The following is a 14,483-nucleotide window of genomic DNA, read 5'->3' as shown; positions in this document are numbered from 1 at the left end:
CACATAGAGACTGCTGCAAAAGGCCACTACACACACAGACTGGCTGAAAAGCGCACTCACATAGAGACTGCTGAAAAGCCCTCACATAGAGAGACTGCTGAAAAAGCCACTCACATAGAGACTGCGAAAAAGCCACTCACATAGAGACTGCTGAAAAAGCACTCACATAGAGACTGCTCTCATCATCTGGAATGATCTATCAGCTTCTTGTGGCAGGGAGCATTTCAGGGTGCACAGTTGGTCATGGACCGCAAGCCCACCCCAGGATGTAAAACTACAAACAGGCAGACAGCAACAGTTTGCAGTGCGTTTCAGTTTTATTGCCAACGTTTTAATTTGATCTCTAAAATTAAGATACAGACAGACCAAGACTGTACCTGTTTCCTAGCACGATGGTCTTTGAGGGCTAGTGATCTTCTCTGTGTCTTCTCTGGGTGGCTGCTCGATGTACTCCTTAATCAAAGAAGGCTGGTTGAGGGAGAGACAAGACAGACAAGCAGCCATTATGAGAGATATTTGTTTTATTTCAACTATGAGGTCAATTGCTCAGCTTCCTGTTGAATCTGCAGACGTGTTGCTGTGCGTTTTGCTGCAACTTTACTTGCTAGCTGACATTTTGTTTTGTTTTTAATTACCGTTTTATTTTTAGTTTTTTTTTTTTCCATCGCAACTTTTTTCGCTCATTCAACTTTTTGTGGCACTCCGGACGCTTTATCTGGACATGGTTTCGTCAACACCTTCAACAGCCGAAGCTAAGTAGTAACCATAAACATGAAATTGTCTTCTAATTGCAGTCGTTACTCTAAATATACAGGGAGAACGAATCGCCTCAAACGGCGAGAAATAGCTGTGCTACAAGCCAGCTTCAGACGCATCGGTTTGGCAAGGGTAATATTTCAGTGTAGAAAGGAAGAAACAGCGTCTGTGCCACAGTAAGTTAAAGATAGTAGTATAATCCCCCGCACAGTCCCCGCAGGCCGGACAACTTTTCATGGCTTCTGGAGGGAAACGCTATAGGATGCTCAACCGGTTGTGCTTATTCAGCGAACAGACTTTCAACGCGGCTTCTCCCCCCCTTATGTAGCGAGTCGGAGGTCTGAGTCTGAGTCTTCTCTTGTCTCTACTCCTCCCGTTACGGGGTCTGAGACGCGAAGGCTCCCACCATTAAGCTCTGACCAATTGAAAAACCCTAGTCATTGCGATTCCATTACCCGCAGTATTAGCTTAAAGCGCAATCAACCCGCGATCATACACTGTTTACGCAGGGGGCAGGGCTACCGGACGTTAAAGGCTAATCTAAAGATGGTGCTGGCTAAAAGCTAAATCTGGCGAGTGTTAGAGAGTATAGAATATGTGTTATCCACGTCGGGCACCAAACGATGGTTAGGCATGAACAGTCAGAGGTTCACCAAGTGCAACATAGCTTCAGCGTGTAAATCAGCTAGAAGATGTGTCGGGTCGAGTAATTGTCTCTGGCCCCCTCCCAGTTTAGGGGGTAGTGACGAGCTCTACAGCAGAGTCTCAAGCATCAATCGGCTGGTGAAAAACTGTTTTTCTGCCCTCCCAAAAGATAGACTTTGTAGAATAATTGGCCCTCTTTCTGGGATCACCACAAACAGGCCAAGCCCTGACGCTGCTGAGGGAGTGAGCGGACTTCATCCTAGGCTGGGAGGGAGTGCTCTCATCTTATCTACCAACATCGACAGTGGGCTTCTAAACTCCTCCTAGCCACAATGAAATAGGGTGCAGGCCATGGGGGCAGGCAGGCTGTTAGCCCAACCTGCCGCTTAGTGGAGTCTGCATTAGCACAGTCAGTGTTAGTCAGCCTCAGCAATACCGCCAATTGAGACTGTGTCTGTGCCTGCGACATAGGTTGGGCAAACTAAACATGGGCGGTGTTCGCCTTAGCAATCTTTATTAGGAATAAAGACCTCCTCCATTTCCTTTGCCATCATTGAAAAGAGATCGTGATACTTCACATTCAAAATAGGGTTACTTAATGTTTAGAATCCTACTTCCTAAAGGCAGTCAATAGTCAATGAACTAATCAACTGATTCATAATCTTGATGTGATTGGCTGACTGAAACATGGCTTTAAGCCTCGATGAATTTACTGTGTTAAATGAGGCCTCAACTCTGGTTACCACTAGTGACGCATATCCCCGTGCATCCCGAAAGGGCGGAGGTGTTGTCTAACATTTACGATAGCAATTTTCCAATTTACAAAAAAAAAAAATGGGCGTTTTCGTCTTTTGAGCTTCTAGTCCCTGAATCTATCAGCCTACTCAATCACTTTTAAATAGCTACTGTTTATGCGGCTCCTGGGCCTATACAGGGCGTTCTCTCTGAGTTTCCTGATTCCTATCAGACCTTGTAGTCATAGCAGATCATAATTCTAATTTTTGGTGATTTTATATTCAGCATGGAGAGTCCACAGACCCCACTCAACAAGTCTTTCGGAGCATTATCGACTCAGTGGTTTTGTCGCAATGTCTCTGGACCTACTCACTGCCAGCAGTCATACTCTGGACCTAGTTTTGGTCCCATGGAATAAATGTTGTTAGTCTTAATGTTTTTCCACATAAATTCCTGGACTATCGGACCACCATTTTATTAACGTTTGAATCGCAAGCAAATAATCTGGCTCAGACCCAACCAAGAGGAGCATCAAAAGTCCGTGCATAAATTTCAGACACACCACAAAAATTCCTTGATGCCGCTTCAGACTCCTTCTGCCTACCTCAAGGACGTCAGAGGACAAAAAATCAGTTAAACCACCTAACTGAGGAACTCATTTAACCTTGCGGCAATACCCTAAGATGCAGTTGCATTGCACCCTAAAAACGAAAAATACTTTGTCATAAGAAATTAACGTCCCTGGTATCAGCAAATACCGAGCTTTGCAAGTCAGGAAATTGGGAACGGAAATGGGCGGGCCACACCAAACTGGAAGGTCTTCCGACTAGCTTGGAAGACCAGTACTGTGCAGTACGAGAGCCTCACTGCTGCTCGCTCATCCTACTTTTTCCAACTTAAATCGAGGAAAATAAGAAACACAATCCAAAATTTCTTTTTGAATACTGTTGCGAAACTAACTAAAAAGCAGCATTCCGCCCAAGACGAGGCATTTGGGCTTTCACTTCGAGCGTAAATAAATTCATGAACTTCTTGAGGAAAGATCATGACATTAGAAGGCCAATTACGTGACCCTCTTTGAATCTGCGTATGCCTCCAGGCTTAGCTGTCCTGGATCTGCACAAGCTCTGCGACGGCCTGGGATCGGGAGCAGACACTTAAGTGTTTTAAGTAGCATATCTCTTGACACATGATGAAATAATCATGCTCTAAACTCTTCAAGCTGCAACTGGATTCCTATGCCTACTAAAGTTCTGAAGGAGCTGCTGTCCTGTGCCGGTGGCCCTCCTATATGTTGAACATCAATAAACAAGCTCTCTCAATCCCGGATGGTACCAAATCCTAAAAGTAGCAGTGATAAAGCCTCTCTTGAAAAGCCAACCTGTGACCGGAAATCTAAAAAACTATTCCGGCCTATATCGGATTCCATTCCTCTTCAGATTTTAGAAAAAGTGTTCGCGCGACAACTCACGTGCCGTTTTCTGAAGACAAATAATGTTACGAAATGGCTTCAGTCTGGGTTTTAGAAACCAATCCATACACTGTAGGACTGCAAACTTGTTGAAGGTGGTAAATGACGTCTTTTAAATGGGCGTCAGACCGAGGCTCTGGCATCTGTCCTCGTGTACTAGACTTAGTCGGCTGCGCTTTGACACCATCGATCCACCACATTCTTTTCGGCAGAGCGGAAACCAATTGGTCTATGCACACAGTTTGGCTGGTTTAGAGCTATATCTGTCGGACAAGATACAGTTGTGTTCTTGTGATAATGTGTTGGGTTTTTTTCCTCTGACAAATCGAACTGTACATATTTCGGTGTTGCTCAGGTCCACGCTCTTGGACCACTATTTGTTTTCCATATAATATTCTTATCTGGGGATTGTTATCGAAAACATAAGTTAATTTCACTGCTATGCCGGATGACACACAGCTGTACTATCATTTCATGCAACTGGTGAGAGCCCCAAACCCCCAAACGCTTGTTCTCATGCATAGAAGTGCTGGCTGCGTTCTTTCAAACACGACAGCTGTAGGCAAGACCATGAGGATGCTCTGTTAAAACTGCAATTCTCTTGATGAGGGTCTTATAAACTCGGACAAGGACGCTGAGAGACTCTTGTCTGATCTCTTTTTGGACTATCAGTACGTGTTAGGCTCCACTAGCAACTCTAATAGAAATTCTTCTGTCAAAAATACTGCTGAAATATCATTGCATTGTGTATGGTTTTAGACATCAATCGCTCTACTTCGGTACCGATTACAACACTAAAACTGTGTTAAGGAAATTCTACGCGCTGACATCTGTGACCATTGATCTACTGTATCTGTCCTCTGGACACCGCACACCAACAGTCAACGACCTCCCGCGCGGCCTAAGGACAAGACTTTTCCATCTACGCAAACAGGCAGGGTAAAATCAGAAACGTTTCTGTCACAAATGAGGCAAAAATTACATTATGCATTTGTACTTCTAGGTAAGACTCGTGCAAATCTGCCTCTACTTTCGCGTTAACCGGTAAAGCCACAATGATAATTCAAAAAATAGAACTTCATTGTCTAAGCCTCGAACGCCACAGACACAACGAATTATCACATTACTCCAGTGCAGCTCCTACTGGCTCTGTTAAGGCAAGTGCTGAATTCAAGGTTTTACTGTTAAACTATAAAGCGTTACTGGGCGTTGCTCCTGACCTATTTTCCGAGTTGCGTCCGCGCCGTACATACACATACGTACGCTACGGTCACAAGACGCAGGCTCCTAATTGTGTCCCTAGAATTCTCTAAGCCAAACAAGGGGCGGGAGGCAGGCTTTTCTTATAGTCTCATTTTTTGGAACAGTCTGGCTACCATGGAGAGACGCAGACTCGGTCTCAACTTTAAGTCTTTACTGAACGACTTATCTCTTCAGTGGTCATATGATTGGTGTAGCCTGGCCAGGAGTGTGGAAGCGTGACGGAAAGGCTCTGGAGCAACCGAACGCCTTTGCTTCAATCTGCACGAGGCGCGTTCTCCCTCGTACTCACATCTGGGATTTCTCTGCCTCACCCTTTACAGGGGCTTGAGCATGGCTTGCTGGTGCTCTTCATGCCGATCCCTAGATGGGGCTGCGTCACTTGATGGGTTGAGTTGACTGGACGTTCGATCTTCCTGTCTGGCTGTGCGCGTGCCCCCCCTTGGTTTTGTGACTTGTGGCGTGTGGCAGACCGTTTGTGGGCTATACTCGCTGGCTTCAGGACCATTGTATAGTTGGTGTGTTTGAGGACTTCACCTCTCTAGTGGTGTGGGGCAGGCTGCGTAGCGGTTTGGGCAAAGTGGGTGGGGTTATATCCTTCCTAGTTTGGCTGTCCGGGGGTTTCTTCGGAGGGGCCACAGTGGTCTCCTGAACGCTTCCTGTCTCTAGCCTATCCAGTATTTATGCTGCCAGTAGTTGATGTCGGGGGCTAGGTCAAAGTTGGTTACCTGCGATACTTCTCTGTCGTTATCCAGTTGTCCTGTGTGAATCTCTTATAGTATGCTACTCTCTAATCTCTCCGTCTCTCCTCTTCCTGTTCTCTCTTGAGAACTGAGCCCTAGGGACATACGTCAGGCACTACGGGCATGACTGACACTTGCTGTCGCCCAGTCGGCTGGCCTTTGCTGCTATTGCCAGTTTCAACTGGTTCTGCCTGTGGTTAACGGAACCCTACCTGTCCAGACCTGCGGTTTTCAACTTAATGATCGGCTCATGAAAAGCCAACTGAGCTTTTATTCCGTGATTATTATTTGACCATGCTTGTCATTTATGGAACATTTTTGAAAATCTTGGCTCTCTATAACTTTTCCGCATTCTCTCGTTTTCTTTCCTCGGAGGCCTGGGCCGCTAGGACCATGCGTCGGGACTGCCGCCCGTGGTGACTCTTGCGTCCCCAGTCCCCTGGCCTTGCTGCTATTCCAGTTTCAGCTGTTCTGGCCGCGGCTTATGGAACCAGCTACCTGTCCAGACCTGTTGTTTTTCAACTCTTATGATCGGCTTTGAAAAGCCAACTGAAAATTATTCCATGATTCATTATTTGACATGCTTGTCACTTCATGAACATTTTTGAACATCTGGCATAGTTCTGTTATAATCTCCACCCGGCACAGCCAGAAGAGGACTGGCCACCCCTCATAGCCTGGTTCCTCTCTAGGTTTCTTCCTAGGTTTTGGCCTTTCTAGGGAGTTTTTCCTAGCCACCGTGCTTCTACACCTGCATTACTAGCTGTTTGGGGTTTTAGGCTGGGTGTCTGTACAGCACTTCGAGATATTAGCTGATGTACGAAGGGCTATATAAAATAAAATTGATTGATTGATTGATTGATACGGGATGTGAGGGGACGGTATATCAAAGAAAATCCCCCAAAAGTATATTCTAAAACACGCAAGAGTTGTGTGTTCCTCAGAGACTCCAGCCCTTGTCAACCAAGGCATGCCTCAAGGTTCAGTCCTGGGACCCCTGCCATTCATCCACCCCAGCCCCTGTCAACCAAGGCATGCCTCAAGGTTCAGTCCTGGGACCCCTGCCGTTCATCCACCCCAGTCCCTGTTAACCAAGGTATGCCTCAAGGTTCAGTCCTGGGACCCCTGCTGTTCGTCATCTACATGCTTCCCCTCCACTCTTCAGGTTTAGGACAAAATGTGTCTGCATTTGAAAAGACAGAGTTTTTTATTGGACAGATTCAGTTATGTTTATCCCGGTTTCATTCCAATTGTTTCCGTTTAAGATTTTTTTTTCAACAGAATCGGCTAAATTAATACACCACTGATCACACGCACACACAGTTCACTTTCATAGAAGCCACATAAAAAAGCATGATCCCTTGTTCGTTGTCTTCCTTCTCACATCTACACAATGTCCTCGCACCTTTTCCCTTTGCTTGTGGACTTCAGTGCACAACTCAGCAGCGGTCTTTGACCAGACGAATAAACCTTTCCAAGCCAAACCTTCATATCATAACCGCTAACTGCTACACACAGCCGACATCGTTGTCATCATATTAACATCATAGTGAACATAGCTTTTAGCACTAATACATTAGTAAACCCGCTACAATCATGCAGTACAGTGTACAGTCAGCAGCAAGCAGTTAAGCAGTTACACCGACGGGCCCCACTGGCAATAAATTAATACAACCAAAAGCTTACCTTGACTTGGAAGAGTTCCAGTGTTGGATAGCCATAGCTAGCTATCTAACATAGCATCCCACTCAGTTTGTGCTGGGTAGGCTAAACTAGCTAGCTGCATTTGCTAGCTCAGTGAAAGGGAAAGTTAAAAAATATAACCAAATATAGGTCTATCTCTCTCCTCCTTAATTTTGGAAGAAATTAATTTGTTCAAAACTGATCAACTACGCTCTTTCTCGCTCTTTGAGTGAACTACTCACCATATTTTATACACTGCGGTGCTAGCTAGCTGTAGCTTATGCTCACAGTACTAGATTCATTCTCTGATCCTTTGATTGGGTGGACAACATGTCAGTTCATGCTGCAAGAGCTCTGATAGGTTGGAAGACGTCCTCTGGAAGTTGTCATAATTACTGTGTATGTCTATGGAAGGGGGTGAGAACCATGAGCCTCCTAGGTTTTGTATTGAAGTCAATGTAACCAGAGGAGGACGGAAGCTAGCTGTCCTCCGGCAACACCATGGTGCTACCCTACAGAGTGATGTCGAGGCTACTGTAGACCTTCATTGCCAAACAATGTGTTTTAATAAATTATTTGGTGACGTGAATATATTTAGTCAAGTTTTATCTAAAAAGGTAACATTTTGAAACATTTGACTATTTTAATGAAATTCACTCTTCTGAGGACTCTCCCCTGGTTCTATGGTGGCACCTACCTCCTGGTATCTGGCGATGCCCCCGTTGACGGCAGCGTCAACGACCCCGTTGAGACACATGGACAGCAGGTTGATGTTGCCATGGAGCTGCTTGTGTTGGTACTGGCTGATCAGGGTCCGCAGCTCATGGTTCTTATTCTCCACCACGTAGGTGGCATTCTCCAGAGGACTCACCTCCACCTAGACAACACACACAACAGAAGTACTGTAACAGGACCTGAGGAGGAGGAAGAGGAAGAAGAAGGCATTCCCCAAGGACTGACTTCCACCTGGACAACACAATGCAAGTAACTTGCATGTTATCAAATCAAATTTTATTTGTCACATGCGCCGAATACAACAGAAATCGTTACTTACAAGCCCTTAACCAACAATGCAGCTCAAGGTCAAGTTAAGAAAATATTTACTAAATAAACTAAAGTAATAAAAATACAATCAATCGGTTAAGGAGCCCTTTCGACCTAGACTTGGTGTTCCAGTACCGCTTGCCGTGCGGTAGCAGAGAACAGTTCATGACTTCGATGACTGGAGTCTTTGACCATTTTTAAAGCCTAGTATATAGATCCTGGATGGCAGGAAGCTTGGCCCCAGTGATGTACTGGGCCGTACGCACTACCCTCTGTAATGCCTTGCGGTCGGAGGCCAAGCAGTTGGCATACCAGGCAGTGATGTAACCAGTCAGGATGCTCTTGATGGTGCAGCTGTAGAACTTTTTGAGGATCTGAAGACCCATGCCAAATCTTTTCAGTCTCCTGAGTGGGAAAAGGTGTTGTCGTGCCCTCTTCACGACAGTCTTGGTGTGTTTGGACCATGATAGTGTGTTGGTGATGTGGACGCGCTCCACTACAGCCCCGTCAATCTTAATGGCGGCCTGTTCGGCCCTCCTTTTCCTGTAGTCCACGATCATCTCCTTTATCTTTCTCACATTGAGGGAGAGGTTGTTGTCCTGGCACCACACGGCCAGGTCTCTGACCTCCTCCCTATAGGCCGTCTCATAGTTGTCGGTGATCAGGCCGACCACTGTTGTGTCGTCAGCAAACTTAATGATGGTGTTGGAGTCGTGCCTGGCCACGTAGTCGTGGGTGAACAGGGAGTACACCCCTGAGGGGCCCCCATGTTAAGGATCAGTGTGGTGGATGTGTTGTTACCTACCCTCACCATCTGGGGGCGGCCCGTCAGGAAGTCCAGGATCCAGTTGCAGAGGGAGGTGTTTAGTCCCAGGGTCCTTAGCGATGAGCTTTGTGGGCACTATGGTGTTGAACACTGAGCTGTAGTCAATGAACAGCATTCTCACATAGATGCTCCTTTTGTCCAGGTGGGAAAGGGCAGTGTGGAGTGTGATTGAGATTGTATCATCTGTGGATCTGTTGGGACGGTATGCCAATTGGAGTGGGCCTAGTGTTTCTGGGATAATGGTGTAGATGTGAGCCATGAACAATCTTTCAAAACACTTCATGGCTACTGACGTGAGTGCTACGGGGCAGTCATCATTTAGGCAGGTTACCTTCGCATTCTTGGGCACTGGGACTATGGTGGTTTGCTTGAAACACGTGGGTATTACAGACTGGGTCAGGGAGATGTTGAAAATGTCAGTGAAGACATTTGACAGTTGGTCCTTTGAGTACACGTCCTGGTAATCCGTTTGGCCCTGCGGCTTTGTGAACGTTGACCTGTTTAAAGGTCTTGCTCACATCGGCTACAGAGAGCGTCGTCCCGGAACAGGTGATGATCTCATGCGTGTTACATTACATCCTCATCACAGACAGATGTAACACGTTTTCCCATCTGCAGTACCAAGGCAACAACACATGTCTAATAATAATATAAGCCATTTCACAGACACTTTAATCCAAAACGACATGCATTTTACACATGGGTGTTCCAGGGAATCGAACCCATCATACTCTACCACCAAGCACCATACACTACCAACTGAGCTACAGAGGAGTATTACTGTCACGGGTATGTAGTGTCACTCACCAGCTCTCTCTTCTCCACCTCAAACCAGCGGGAGATGCCAGGAAGAGGATGTGTGAGGATCAGCGTAGTCCTCTCGATCCACAAGCTCTTGAACTCGTTCTCTCGGTCTTTTGTTCCTTTGTGGAAGGGCCGGTCGTATCGAAAGCGGCGCACGTTGTTAACACGGTAAAAGCTCTTGATGCGGTCTGGAACGCGGTCCATTTGGAGAATTTTGACATTCTCCGGTACCGGCGTCACCGCATAGATCTGCAGGTCTGAGAGGTACCGCGTCAAGGAAAAGATGCCTGGGTGGAGGTGTGTTTTCCATTTGGAGAGCAAGTATGATGCAATCCCTCATCCATACACACATACATATACACCGAGTGGACAAAACATTAAGAACACCTGCTCTTTCCATGACATAGACTGACCAGGTGAATCCAGGTGAAAGCTATGATCCCTTATTGATATCACTTGCTAAATCCACTTCAAATCAGTGTAGATGAAGGGGAGGAGACGGGTTAAAGAAAGATTTTTAAGCCTTGAGACAATTGAGGCATGGATTGTGTATGTGTGCCATTCTGAGGGTAATGGGCAAGGCAAATGCCTTTAAACGGGGTATTGTAGTTGGTGCAACGGTTTGTGTCAACAACTGCAACGCCGCTGTGTTTTTCACGCTTCATAACAAGTGTCCACCACCCAAAGGACATCCAGCCAACTTGACACAACCGTGGGAAGCATTGGAGTCAACTTGGACCAGCATCCCTGGGGTAATGCTTTCAATACCTTGTAGAGTTCCTGCCCCGACGAATTGAGGCTGTTCTGAGGACAAAAAGGGGGGTGCAACTCAATATTAGGAAGGTGTTCCTCAGTGTGCGCGCACACACACACACACACACACACACACACACACACACACACACACACACACACACACACACACACACACACACACACACACACACACACACACACACACAGTGAGAATGGGAACTGTTCTCTCTATTTCAGAAGGATACACTGGGCATCACACTGTAAGATGGCCTCGTCTGGTTGATTAGGGTGTTGCATGGCAATGGCTTGTGGGAATTCTCCCAGCATCCTTTGCTGGAAGGCTTCAAGCCGTTCGTAGTCATGACCGCGGCAGACAAACTCCTTGTTCTAGTGGCACAACATAGAACCAGAATATTCAGAATATTCAAAAGTATAAGGACATTGATTGTGTCTCAAATGACACCTTATTCCTTATGTAGCTCCGGTCAGAAATAGTGCACTATCTAGGGGTAGGGAATAGGTTGTCATTTGGGATGTGCCCCATACAGTTGCATTGACTCACTCTGAGGAAGAAGGGGAACTTGTGTCCGTAGAATCCCACCCTGAAGAACTCTGGCTCTAGACGCTGCTGCTCCATGATGCTGTCATAGTAAGCAGCTTCCATTTTCTGACAAAAACAAAATCATTATGTCCTACAAATAAACATGTTGTGCAATTCTCCCATTCACACCAATGGTGTGTATTTAGGTGAAAAGCTAGGTAACTCAAGTTAGGTTGCGACCTTAACCTTTCTCAATCAACCAATCAATCAATTAATCAATCAAATGTATTTATAAAGCCCTTTTTTTACATCAGCAGATGTCACAAAGTGCATATACAGAAACCCAGCCTAAAACTCCACAATCTGCAGCGACTACAACATCTACTCACCCTTATCCAGCTGAGGCTTTGGTAGTCGTATAATGTCTCATACTGGAACGCCAGCTCTCTGCACAATGGTACTCCGTATTCCCAGCACTGGAGAAACACACAGAGCAAAATAAACAAATCACAGGGTGAAAACTGATCAGTCGTTTGTTGGTTTTCAATAGGTACCAATACTGCTATTCATGGGTTGCACGTTGCTTCACAATATCGTTCTGAAGATTCTCTTTAAGCACTGTCGCGTTCTACTCAATGCTTTCTCAATTGACGCTGATTAGGATGTCATCACAATTACATTATAGTGGCTCGGAAAACACGATGACGTTTTAAAAGGAGGCAAATAATTAGTAGGTAAACCTTTTGTCATCGTTGTGGTGCTTCCGAGTGGCGCAGCAGACTAAGGCGCTGCATCTCAATGCAAGAGGGTGTTAATACAGGGTGTCAATACAGACACCCTGGTTCAAATCCAGGCTGTATCACAACCGGCTGTGATTGTGGAGTCCCATAGGGCAGCGCACAATTGGCCCAGCGTCGTCCTGGTCTGGCTGGTGTAGGCAGTCATTGTAAATAAGAATTTGTTCTTAACTGACTTGCCTAGTTAAATAAAAGGTAAAAATATATAATAATTGTGATTTCACAAGCTGTTGGGGTGATTCAAAAGCGTGCTATGAAATTAATGTCAAAACGTAGTTATCTTTGCCCTACATCATTATAAATTACATAGTACGAATCATTAGATTGTTCTCGACAATATTATAACCTTAATAACTTCTTATGGCCAGGGGGCAGCATTTTCACGTTTGGATGAAAAGCGTGCCCAGAGTAAACTGCCTTCTACTCAGTCACAGTTGCTAATATATGCATATTATTAGTGGATTTGGATGGAAAAAACTCTGAAGTTTCCAAAACTGTTTGAATGTTGTCTGTGAGTATAACATTTCTCATATGGCAGGTGAAAACCTGAGAAAAATCCAACCAGGAAGTGGGAAATCTGGCCTATCGATAGGCCTATCTTGGCCTATCGAATAGACAGTGTCTATGGGGTCATTTTGCACTTCCTAAGGCTTCCACTAGATGTCAATAGTCTTTAGAACCTTGTTTGATGCTTCTACTGTGAAGTGGGGGCGAATGGGAGGGGATTGAGTAAGGTCTCTCCCAGAGAGCCATGAGCTGACCATGCGCACTCACGTGAGAGTGACCTGCTTTCCATTGCATTTCTGAAGACAAAGGAATTCTCCGGTTGGAACATTATTGAAGATTTATGTTAAATACATCCTAAAGATTGATTCTATACTTCATTTGACATCTTTCTTTGAACTGTAATATTACTTTTCGTCTGAACTTTTGACTGGACCTGCCCGCGCGTCATGAGTATAGATTGTGTACTGAACGCGCGAACAAAAAGGAGTTATTTGGACATAAATGATGGACTTTATGGAACAAATCAAACATTTATTGTGGACCTGGGATTCCTGGGAGTGCATTCTGATGAAGATCATCAAAGGTAAGTGAATATTTATAATGCTATTTCTGACTTATGTTGACTCCAACATGGCGGATATCTTCTTGGGTTGTGTTGGTCTCTGAGCGCCGTACTCAGATTATTGCATGGTTTGCTTTTTCCGTAAAGTTTTTTTGAAATCTGACACAGCGGTTGCATTAAGGAGAAGTATATCTTTAAATCTGTGAATAACACTTGTATCTTTTATCAATGTTTATTATGAGTATTTCTGTAAATTGATGTGGCTCTGTGCAAATTCACGGGAATGTTTTGAGGCAAACCAAATGTAAACTGAGGTTTTTGGATATAATATGAACTTAATCGAACAAAACATGCATGTATTGTGTAACATGTTGTCCCGGGAGTGTCATCTGATGAAGAATATCAAAGGTTAGTGATTCATTTTATCTCTATTTCTGCTTCTTGTGACTCCTCTCTTTGGTTGGAAAATGGCTGTATGCTTTCTGTGACTAGTTGCTGATCTAACATAATGATATGTTCTGCTTTCGCCGAAAAGCTTTTTTTGAAATCGGACACTGTGGTTGGATTAACGAGAATTTTATCTTTAAAATGGTGTCTAATACTTGTATGTTTGAGAAATTTGAAAATTTGAGATTTCTGTTGATTGAATTTGGCGCCCTAGCGGAACCCCACCCCTAGACAGGTTTTAATATACTTGTTCTTGACAGTGTTGACGAAATAAGGGCGTTAATTTGCTGTGATCGTTGGTAGTAAAGACTGCGTAAATCTTGGTTGTATCTCTTCCTTATTGGGTGTTGTGAGGCAGTACCATTGTGGAGGCGTTTCCGTTGGCTGGACCAATCAAAATCAACTTGATACCTTTGTCATTTTCACATCCAATCCTTGGCTGTCTAAGCGCCGACTTTTATTTCTTCAAGAAACTCATGCCTGTTTCACAGATACTGCGTTTTGGAAGTGTCAATGGGGGAATGATATTTGGTACTAATCGGTCAGCAGGTGTCCCTATTTTAAAAGGCAACTTTAAGGGTCATATATTGAGTCATGAAGCAGATAATACAGGGAGATGTTTATACTATTGGTAGATGTCAACCACGTTCAATTAATTGTTGTAAATACTTATGCTTCCAATAACAAGTCAAGTAACTTGATTTTATTTAGAGACATTGAGAGGAAACTAAGTCAAATTATGTCTAAATTTCCATTGGTCAAAGTAATATTGGGTGGAGATTTGAATACAGTATTACATGATAATCTAGATAGATGGCCTCCTAAGGAAAGCAATTCTGTTTGTGAGATAAGGAATATACAGTGGGGAGAAAGTATTTGATACACTGCCGATTTTGCAGGTTTTCC

The 14,483-nt window shown here is 44.7% G+C and overlaps 1 pseudogene; it reads right to left on the bottom strand.

Annotated features, from left to right (window-relative positions):
- Nucleotides 1–384: 384 nt before the first annotated feature.
- The window catches only part of LOC112072493 (dedicator of cytokinesis protein 3-like), a 98,305-nt pseudogene continuing 84,206 nt past the window's right edge, over nt 385–14,483 (bottom strand).

The sequence above is a fragment of the Salvelinus sp. IW2-2015 genome, unplaced genomic scaffold (assembly GCF_002910315.2).
Source record: "Salvelinus sp. IW2-2015 unplaced genomic scaffold, ASM291031v2 Un_scaffold1945, whole genome shotgun sequence".
NCBI lineage: Eukaryota > Metazoa > Chordata > Actinopteri > Salmoniformes > Salmonidae > Salvelinus > Salvelinus sp. IW2-2015.
Note: the sequence above shows the minus strand (reverse complement) of the source record. Positions and strands in the feature narration are given on the sequence as shown.